This window comes from Rattus norvegicus, chromosome 11, assembly GCF_036323735.1.
Source record: "Rattus norvegicus strain BN/NHsdMcwi chromosome 11, GRCr8, whole genome shotgun sequence".
Lineage (NCBI taxonomy): Eukaryota > Metazoa > Chordata > Mammalia > Rodentia > Muridae > Rattus > Rattus norvegicus.
Window position 1 is genome coordinate 66,753,582 of NC_086029.1, and position 11,430 is coordinate 66,765,011.

Here is an 11,430-nt window from a genome sequence, read left to right on the forward strand (position 1 = left end):
AAATTAAACATAATTTTATTGATTTTGATTGTATATTAACCATATGCTTTAAATAGGGCTTAGAGCTATCCTTCTGAATGTGAGTACAATACACATAGACCAAATCTAGTGTCCCCTTAACTACTCTTTACTCCCTGTACTAATTACCTTTCTTATTAAGGTCTATTTCCTCTTGTTTCCATATGAACAAATGCATCCTTTTCTGAGTTTATCTGAGTTATGATTTCTTTAAAAATTCTAAACAAATTTCTATTTTTTTTAGGTAAAACTACCTAAGAATGAGAAATTCCAAGACTGTAAACTATCTTACAGTGAAAGAGTGATGATTAAGGACTAGTCAAAAAAGTCAGATAAAAGTTCGGCCCCCAGTGTAGGGGATTGTTTTGGGGGGGCGATAATGGGGGTTGGATGGGGAGGGGAACACACGTATAGAAAGGGAGGGGCAGGGGCTGGGGGGCTGATGGACAAGAAACTGGGAAAGGGAATAACATTTGAAATGTAAATAAGAAATACCCAATTTAATAAAAATGGGAAAAAAGAAGGCATATGCTAGTCAATTATATGGACATATACCTTTATATGTCCATATAATACATATGAATATAAGTTTATATAATCTCAATTTTCCTCACCCAAATGAATGATGTAATCTTAACAGTTTACTGAATGAATCAGTGAAGAGCAAGTCAATATTATTTTTCTTTCTAACTTCAAATTTGTCTTTGAAATAGTCTATGTAAAGGTAAAGAAATATAAAATTATCTGCCCATATTTAAAATGAACATCTTTGTTAGTTTTTGCACACCTGACTTTTTATGCAATGAAAACATTAGTGCAATGAAAGTAATGAATATATCAATTTCTCTCAAAAGCATTTTTGTGGTGCCCTCTGAGTCTCTATACTTTCCTTTGTCAGCTACCATCATAGAGCCACCAATCACTGTCATTCTTTTAGATAGATAATGTAGAATTTTAAGCAGTAATATTTTTTAAGGTATAATTCATCACCAGGTGAAGCATCAGGTGAAGGTTCCACTGTCATTCAGAATAGTTTAAACTGACTTATTGATAAGTTAGGGTATTTGTTTAGCTGTTTAGTTTATAGTTCTCTAGGAAACAAACATTTTGTATGTTTATTGATTAATAATGTATCTTTTCTAAAGTGTTATTCAAATGTCATATTCAATTTACTTCCTACTTTTATTTTATTTGTATCAAGTTGTAAGTTTCTTTATGTATTTGAGATACAATTTCTTCATTAGGTACACATATTAGAAACAATTTTTTTCATTCTGTGGGGTTCCATTTTAATTTTGCTAAAGGGAATTCTCAAAGAACAGGACATTTTTTCTTTCTGATGAATTCAATTCAAATTCTTCGTTTATGTTTGGATGTTTACTGCATTTGATATCCTTATTGACCTGGAATCCATCTTAAATGATGGTCTCAATGGAACTCATTTGTAGAAGGGGAGAGTGTTTCTCTTTGATGCTTTCTCCTCTGTAGTAATTTACTCTGTTTACGTGGTCACCTGAGCCTTAGTGTCTGCTTATTCAAGAGACTCATTTTTAAGTTCATTATTTCATGATCACTTATAATATTGACAAGAAACTCCCTCACATTCGAGAATGTCCTGTGTTCACTGTGAGGCTTCATCCTCTGATGTGATCTTCTTACCTACATCTTTAGAAAGGAGGATATTGTTGGACAGAAACTTTGGGTGAAAGATTAAAACCAGATAGTGTCTGTTGCTAAAGGTTTAAATGGAGGCTTCATTAGCTTTGTGTAGCTGTTTCTGTTGGAAGGACAAACCTAAGGACAGCTACTTCATTGGGATACAAATGGCAGTTCTTTGACCAGCTACTATGTTAACTTAAAAATATTCAAAAGCAAAATTAAAACATTGAACTTTCTTACTGTTTTTAGTTCATACAATTAACACATTGAGTCCAAAACTCTGAATCCTTAAAGTATATTTTTATAAATCATTAAAAAAATTCGTTAAATTTATCCAAGCACTTTCTTCTTCTCATTGGCACTTTCTGGAGCTTCTCCAGTCAAAATTGGATTCTAATAATAAGAACATTTATCTATCTCTATCTGTATAAGGCAAGGTATTTCAAATATAGTTGCTAATTAAAATTGTTTAGGGAACCGCAGTAGTAGATTCTCCTCTATGGTCCATAACCTCTTTTGCCACAGGTACTTGGCTAGGTGAACAGTACTAGGCATGCATTATCTCCTAGTGGGCTCCAATTCCAATAGGTTCCTGTTGAATATCCTCCAGGATATTCTCCAAGTGACACTATTGCACCCTTGGGTATACTGTGCCTTTCTAGTCATTATTGTGATTCATGGATTTTACAATTCAGTAAAACTTCCATGTCACAGCCTTTGCCATGGACTGAATTTGGAAGCATAATTTTGTATATAATTTTTACACAGCCTTTGAAATGTTGGACAAAATTATTATAAATGAATCAAATTCTTTTTATAATTTGTACTTGAAAAATTATTGTCATTTGTCTACTTTATATTGAACAATCTTCTTTCATGTGTAATTTTTCTTTTGGGGAGATTACGTTCTGTTTTTTTTGTGAGAAGCAATTCTAGGATTACGAAAACAATAATAGATAAAAGGTTATCTGTACTTTTTATTAAAATTAACTGACAAAAAATCCAATATTTTGAACCTTCTACATCTCATCGGCCAATGCAGAAGAGAATAGACTGTAAATTGTAGATTGTGAGGGGCAATGTATGAAGCAGACCTGGGGGAAGGGAAGCCTTAATAATCAAATTCGGGTAGTTATCTAACTTAAATGGCAACTTAACTAAATGAATGGTTTGCCTACTGTGCATACGTATTCCAATTTCATGCTTTGTGCCTGTGGAGATCTAAAGATGGACTCAGATCCCCTTGAACTGGAGTAACAGATGGTTGTGAGTTGCCATGTGAGTTCTGAGAATTGAACACAGGTCTTAGGAAGAACAGCCGATGCTCTTAACTACTGAATCATTCTCCAATGGCTTGTCGCTTTTTAAATAACATTAACAGTTGGTAATTTGCACTGGGAGGTTAAATTGTGCATGATAATCACTCTCTTTCATTTGTCAAGTCAGCCTTAACACATGTCTTATCTGATATCACCAGTTCAGCAGCACCTGGATATGCACTGACAGCCACACACCCGACTGTAACACTGATAGAGTGAATTTGCACATGTATTGAGAATACATATATTTATTTTGTGTGATTTTGAAATTCAACACTGTCTACATTGAGAGAGTTTATTCTTGAGGATTGTGTAGTTAGTAGACAAAAAACCACACACATACACATATATACCTACACACACACACACACACACACACACACACACGCAGTGAGAGAGAGACAGAGAGACAGAGACAGAGAGAGACAGAGAAACAGAGACATAGAGACAGACAGAAACAGAAGGAAGAGTAAGTTTTAAGTAAGTTTATAATATTGAGTTAGACTACATTTATAGCTATCCTGGCATCATGTGACCTATAAGCCAATTTGACAAAACTGTAGTCATTTAGAAAAAGAAACCTCAATTGAGAAAATGCTCCCACCATATTGATCTGTGGGGAAGCCTGTGGTACACATTACAGATAGATGATTAATGTCGGAGGGCACATTATGTTCACTAGCTGCGATGACAATCTTGGTCTGGTTGTCCTGGGCGTTGTAGGAAAGCAGGCTGACTAGCTGTGGAGAGCAAATGAGTTAGCAGTACTAACCCCATGGCCTCTGTATTTGCACGTATATCCGGGTTTCCACTTTGTTTGAGTTCCTACTCTAACCTGTAGGTAATTATATACAAGATATAATATGAAATAAACCCATTCCTTCCTAATTTTCTTTTGGGCATGGTACTTCTGCCACAAATAGAGAAATCCTAATTAGTATACTGTTAAACAAGAAGAAATACTGTGAAAAACCAGCAGAAATCAAAATGTTAAACACACACTAAAGTTGCGTGGAGGGAGCCCAAATGGTAAATAAAAGTTAGTATTGGTTTTCAGATTGACTCCATTGACTGAATGCTTTCATTCCTAAATCTGTTACAATCTTAATCATTTTAGCCACCATTCAAAATAGAAGATACTTATTTATTTTTACTTTGTATGTGAGGGATTGTTTGTCTGCATGCTCAGTCTTTATCTTAAAATATAACACAGAGTAAAATTTTCATGTCAATAACTCAACTGTTGCACAAAACCTGACATTTGTGTTTTATTCTAGACTCTTCCACAAGAATCATGATTTAATTGTTCCTATTAAATGTTGTACTTCAATATTCAGTGCAGAAGATGTTATAGTAAGTTTAGGACTATTTAAGTTTTGTCAGCTAGTTAGACATTAGTACTAGAACATTCTCTCACTAGTAGATTGTAAAAACAATATTTTGAAGTTCGGTACTGGTTAAAGATGAATGGGATCTAAAACAAATCTCTAGTCAGGGGAGGGGGCATGACATTATGAACTACATATAAAGTCACTAACTGATAACTAACTACCTGTACCTGTATCTAGAAGCCCTAAAACTTACAAGACTATTACCAACAAGCAGCTTTCTGTAAAGAACAAAGGTCTACCATTATACTCTCCCATAAGAATCAACTCAAATGGCCCTTCTAATTGTGTGGATAAGAAAACATCCATCCGGAAAGCTGTCTGATCTGGAAATATTTTACATAGTATAAAACATGCCTGAGAACATAGATAAAGAGATCGCCCCTTTGACTATTGTATTTTACCCGCGACTGTGCAGTAAACTCTGCTTGTCTTCAAAATTACACTCTGTGATTCTTGTCTGAATTCTTTTGACAGAGAGAAAATAGACAAGGGAGCCAATGGGAGTTCAGAATGAGGTCTCAGTGACAGTTCTACTTTACAGTTGAAGAAAATAAATCAAAATGGAATCAAGTTCAGTGACCAGTTTTATCTTGAGTCTATTCTGTTTCCCTGGCCTGTGTAATAGAATGTATTTTTATTATGAAGTTGATAGAGTTTTTGACTACACAGAAAGTATAATTTGGCATGTCACAATATATCAACTGAATATTCTTTCTCTCAAATTATTGGCAATTATCTATGAAAAGTTATTTTTAAATATAATATTTGCATTTACTCTTTGAGAATATTATATAATGTATTTTGATGGAGTTTACCTCACTTCTCTCCCAACTCTTCCAAGATTCACCAGCTTCTCTCCCTCATAACTGTATCTTCCTTTTCTTTTTGTATAAATATACATAGTCTCATTTTTTCTACCCAAATACTTATGGGTACGGGGCCATCCACAAGACAATAGATGATGTTCCAGTAACTACACCCTGAAGAAAACTCTCCCCCAGAATCTATCAACCGACAGTACTTTCCCAGAAGTAGAAACTTGTAAGCCTCTTACCACTCCAAGCTAGAAGATGAACTGGCTGAACGTGCTCAGATCTTTCACAAACAACCACAGCTGCCATGAGTTTATGAAGGCAATAGCTTTAATCACATTCGGAAGACACTGGATCAATCCGTTCCCCTGTAACCTTCGCTTTTACAATCTTTCCTCCTGGTATTCTTAGATGATCCCTGATACAGATGTCCCAGTAATGGCTGAGGCCTCCCATGACACTTATATTTCCTGCACTTTGATTGTTCATGAGTTTTTCAGTTAACCACTCTCCATGTCTCAAAGAAGGGTTTATTTATTTATTTTTTGAATGAGGTCTTAGGGATTCACTAATTTAAGAATATAGAGATGAGAATTTAGAAAGAGTAGTGGTTTGACTTTGTTTGGCCCAAGGAATGGCACTATTTGGTGATATGCCCTTGTTGGAGTAGGTGTGACCTTGTTGGAGTAAGCAAGTCATTGTGGGCATAGACTTTAAGACCCCTATCCTAGCTGCCAGGAAGCCAGTCTTCTCCTAGTGGCATTCAGATGAAGATGCTGTAGAACTCTGAACTCCTCCTGCACCATGCCTGCCTGGGTGTTGCACTGCTCCCATCTTGATGATAATGGACTGAACCTCTGAACATGTAAGCCAGCCCCAATTAGATGTTGTCCTTATAAGACTTATCTTGGTTATGGTATCTGTTCACAGCAATAAGACTCTAAGACAGAAGGCAATTGAGTACTTTATTCATTTAGGAGAATAGTAGTAATGGGTCCACCTTGGCTAAATTTCGACTTTCTGACAGGTATTTATTTCCATCCTGCAGTTCTTAAGTGTTATCAGAAGGAGTCGGTTCACCCATGCCATTCATGCAACTACTGCAATCATGAATATATCTTGCCATGTTCGTGATTATTATAATTCACAGAGTTCACAGCTGAGTCAGAGTGCTAATGAAATGCTACCTTCCTCCCCTCAGCAGCCTACTTAGCAGTTTTTGGTACTATGAAGGCATCAAGCAGGGTCAGTAGTAACATGGTTGTTCAGTATCCTGTGATCAGTATGCATGGTATCTTCATTAGTCATGGTATTAACCATTGATTTCTGGTTGGCAATAAAGAGAAATACCAATAGCTTGTATTGTTCTGGGGGGTCTCTGGGACAACCTTGACCAACAACTTGAGGGTAGATATCTGTCTTAGTTTATTTTTTATTTCTGTAAAGAGACACTGTGACCCACAAAACTAATGGAAGAAAGAGTATATGGGTGGTTTAGAGTTCCAGAGTGAGACCATGGTCATCATGGCAGGCAGGCAGGCAGAGCTCTGGATCAGTAGTACCTGTGAGTTCACATCTTCAGACAACTATGAGGCAGGGAAAGAGACAGAGATACCATGGGCTTTTGAAATCTCAAATATCACTCCATTGGCTTGCCTTTTACAGGGCCACAACTCCTAATCCTTTACAAAGAGTTCTATAATCCAAGGATCAAGTATTCAAACATATCAGTGTGTGGGGGCTATTCTCAATGAGACAAACACAGTATCTCATACATGGCACTGGGCCTTTTATTTGTCCACCTATGGCTAATATAATGTTTCTTAATTATTCATTGAGTCAATTGTTTATTTAATAAAGAATGATAATCATCTAAAGACTTATCCTTATGTAACACCATCAGAAGAATCTTACAAAGATTTAAAAAATATAACCATAAGGCACAATTCCTATTACTTTTGTGTACAATACAGGGAAATCAATGTCTCTTCATTGTGTTCTTATTCTCATTATTAAAATAATTTAAGAATTGACTCAAATGAAAGATAAATACCTGGAAACAGGTAATTTTACTAGAGCTTAAAAGAAAAACTCCCAGGCAAGTGATCTGAAATATTGGTAGCTCTCTGGCAGAGAATTGAGAAAGAAGGGGCAACAGTCTATGCCATTTAAGTGAAGTTGTCAGCAAGGTCAGCCACATAGTATCAGGCAGTCATTTGGCAGGAAAAGGAAATTTAAAGGAGTTAGGGAAAACTACTTAGAAAAAGATATAAATAAGAAAAGAACTATTTTGCTTAATAATTAATAAAAGCAAGCAGATATTATCCAGCTGCATGTGTGAGGCCCTGTAAGTTATTCTATTAGGGGAAAGAAATTCTGGTAAGAAAAAGTATATAATCTCATTAAAATAATAATTATTCCACCTATCTCTTTGTCTGAGATTAAGGTAAGCCTGCCCTTTTGAGAGGTCATTCCTCCTTGGCCAGGTGATTGACCAGCTTAACTGGAATGTTACATCTCTCCCTGGGCTACATACTTTATCCTCTTGAGCAGAAGAATTAGTTTTTCCATAATGGGACTTTACTGCTGCTGTGTCAACCTTCTCTCTGAAAAGGTAATAACTCTAAAACATTTAAGAGAAGGGCTAAAGTCACAAATAGATATAACGATATAACCCATTTCTTTTCAACAAAAAATTTATAGAATCAGTTTAAGAGCTGTTCACCAGAAAGGATTAAGCCAATTAAAAGTAAACTGTATTTTTCTTTTTATTTTCATTAATTAATTAACTTACTTTACATCCTAGTCTCTGCTCCCTCCTCCCCTCTTTTCCCAGTCTCACTTTCACAAATCCATCCATCCATTATTCCTCTTGTTCTCCTCAGGAAAAGGGAAGTCTGCAATGAGTACCAACTCCAACTGGCACATCAAGTCATAGTAGGACTAAGGACATCCTCTCCCACAGAGGCCTGAAAAGCAGTTCAGCTATGGGAAGAGGATCGAAAGGCAGGCAACAGAGTCAGAGGCAGCCCCTACTTTAATTGTTAGGGGAACCACATGAAGACCACACTGTACATCGCCTACAAATATGTAGTGGGGGGGCTATAACCAGTACGTGCATGCTCTTTGGTTGGTAATTGTCTCTGTGAGCCCCCATGGGCTCAGGTTAGTTGATATTGTAGAACTTCTTGTAGTATCCTTGACACTTGTGGCTCCCTTAATTCTGTCCTCAGCAATTCCATGACTCCCAAACTACACCTAAAGTTTGGCTGTGGGTCTCTCTATCTGTTTCCATTAACTACTGGATAAAGCCTCTCAGAAGACAGTTACTAGGCTCCTGCCTGCCAGCAGAGCAATAGTGTGAAGGTTGGCTCTCTCCCATGAGATGTCTCAAGTTGGGCCAGTCATTGCTTGGTACTTGACCGTTACATCAGTCTCTTCTCCATCATTATCCCTGTATATCTTGTAGGCAGGAAAACTGATGTTCCCCTCCTGACACTGGAAGCCCCACTTGGCTATGGGAGGGTGGCTGCTTCACTCTCCATACCCCAACTTGCTAGGAGTCTCAGCTGTGGTCACCCCATAGACTGTGGAGAGCTACCCCCCATATTCTTTTCCAAGAGATGCCCATCCACCAATTTCTGTTTCTCTCTCAGACCTATCCCACCACCTCCCCAAATCTGATCTCTATCATATTCCCTGCCTCACCCCTTCTCTTAACCAGTTTCCTTTCTTCATTCATCTCAAATGTCCTTTTTTTCCCCAGTTCTTTGGGTCCTTGGATTGTGGCATGGATACCTTGTATAGTGTTTCTGAGAGTGGATTTACTTCACTCAGGTTCCACTCATTTCCCTGCATACTTCATGATGTGTTTGTTGTGAATAGCTGAATATTATTCCATTGTGTAAATGTAACACATTTTCTGTATGCATTTTTCAGTCAAGGAACACCTAGATTGCTTCCAGTTTCATAGCCAGAATAAATCTGCTATGAACATCGCCGATCCAGTGTCTTTGTGCTGTGGTAAGATTTCTATAGGGTAGAAACCCAGGAGTGGGACCACTGTGTCTTAAGGTAGGACTATTCCCAATTTTCTGAGAAACTGCCAAATTGTTTTCCAAAATGGTTGTACAAGGTTGTGCTCCTATCATCAAAGAAGGAGTGTTCCCCTTGCTCCACATCCTCACCAACATGAGCTGTCACTTGAAATTTTGCTCTCATGGACTGGACTTTTCTTTCTCATGTTTATGTGTAGCCTCCATCAAGTGTGCTTTTTTTGGTCAGAAACCAAAGCTCCCACATGACACTCCTGGCAGAGAACCTAGGACACCCTGGAAATGATGCTTTTGCGATCTCTTCCTTGAGATGCCTGTCCTGTTTTTATCTCCTGTTCTTATCAATAAGAAACCTTTTGTGGCCAATTTTGTACAGTTTCACTAAGCTAGTATTTCTTAATGTTTTGGTGCCTGAGAACCACCTGGAAGGAATTTCCTCCCCCAGATTTCCTGGCTCAGTCATTGCATTTCAAAAAAGTTCCCAGGTGGTGTGGATGCTACTTGGAGAAATAGTGCTAGGGAAATCATGAGAACAGAGCTGTTGACTTTAAGTAGGATATTTCACAACTAGTAAATATTTTTGCCTTGGCTAACTGCCTGCACTTGAAGCTGTAAACACTGTGTCTATATTGTGTCTGGGTGCCTTAATTCCTGTATCTGTAACAATAATATTTGTTTGGTGATGAAGTTTACATCTGTTATTCTTGAGTAGATCAAGGTTTTGTACTTGAGACACAAATTTCATTCATGCTTCTTCCCTTTCCCATTAAGATTAAGTCTGATTAGTGAATTGTCACTAAATAATTGCTTATACTCTGATATGTAAGTTGCTTTAGCCTAGGTTAAAAAAAAGTTCAAATTTACATTATACATATTATACCAGGAAGCATTTTTCTTCTTTTTTATAGCATATTATAAGATTTTTCTTACACTGTACTTTTTTTATATGTGATGTATACTATATCTTTCCAATACTAATTTTCCAATAGTAATTTCCAGAAATATTATTAATAAATGATCCTTTACTTTGTCACTCAAATATTTTTTGAAATACAGTAAGTATAATAAAATGACTATTTAGGCTTCTAATTCTTAATTTCTTTCCTCATTTTTTTCTCATTTCTAAAGCACATGTATGTGGTTACACATGCATGTACACTGCATGCAGTTGTCCTCATCGTCATTCATTTATATAAATCCTTTACTTTTAGTTAAAATACCCTTTATTAGAAAATGCTCTAACACATGAGAAAGAGAAATGATGTTTTAATATCTTTACTAGCACACCTAACTAATAAGCATGACTTAGCTGCTCTATTTTTGTAATCTGTTGTTAGGCATAAAAACATAAACCACATCATGAATGTCCTGTTTGCATACCATGAATATACAACTGTGTGCATACAACTATTTTTCAAAATAATTGTAGGTCACTTCAGGTCTATTTTCTTTATCTTTATAAAAAGAACATTTTAGTGTCTCTCATCAGTAAAATAGTTTTTATAGTTATTTAGGAAGTGGAGATGTTCATTGGATGCTAAGGGGCAGTTAACAAAAATAACACCATGTTTATGTTTGAGTTCACAGGAATCTAGGCTTAAGAATTTCTAACTGCTTAGATGGCTTAGCTGGTAAAGGTGCTCACTATCTAGCCTGAGAACTTGAGTGTGATCCTTGGGCCTCACATGGTGTAAGGAGAATGCTGGCTTTTACAGTTGTCCTCTGACCTTGACAATTGTTCTGTGATGGAAGAGATACATGATGGAGCATCACTATGGCCCTAGCACTCTGGAGACTGACAAAGAAGTTGATAAGTTTGAGATCAACCTGAGCATCACAGAGAAACACTCAAAAACAGTCAAACATTTAAGGAAAAAATTCCTTCTGTCTAATTATAGATTGTCCAATTTACACATGAGAAAAATGATTTTCAGAGTCTATGTGCTGTACTCCTGAATTAGAACCAAGGGGTTATTATCTATCTATCTATCTATCTATCTATCTATCTATCTATCTATCTATCTATCTATCTATCATCTATCTATCTATCATCTATCTATCTCCCTATCTACCATCTATCTATCATCTATCTATCTATCTATCTCCCTATCTATCTATCATCTATCTATCTATCTATCTATCTATCTATCTATCTATCTATCTATCTCCCTGTAGC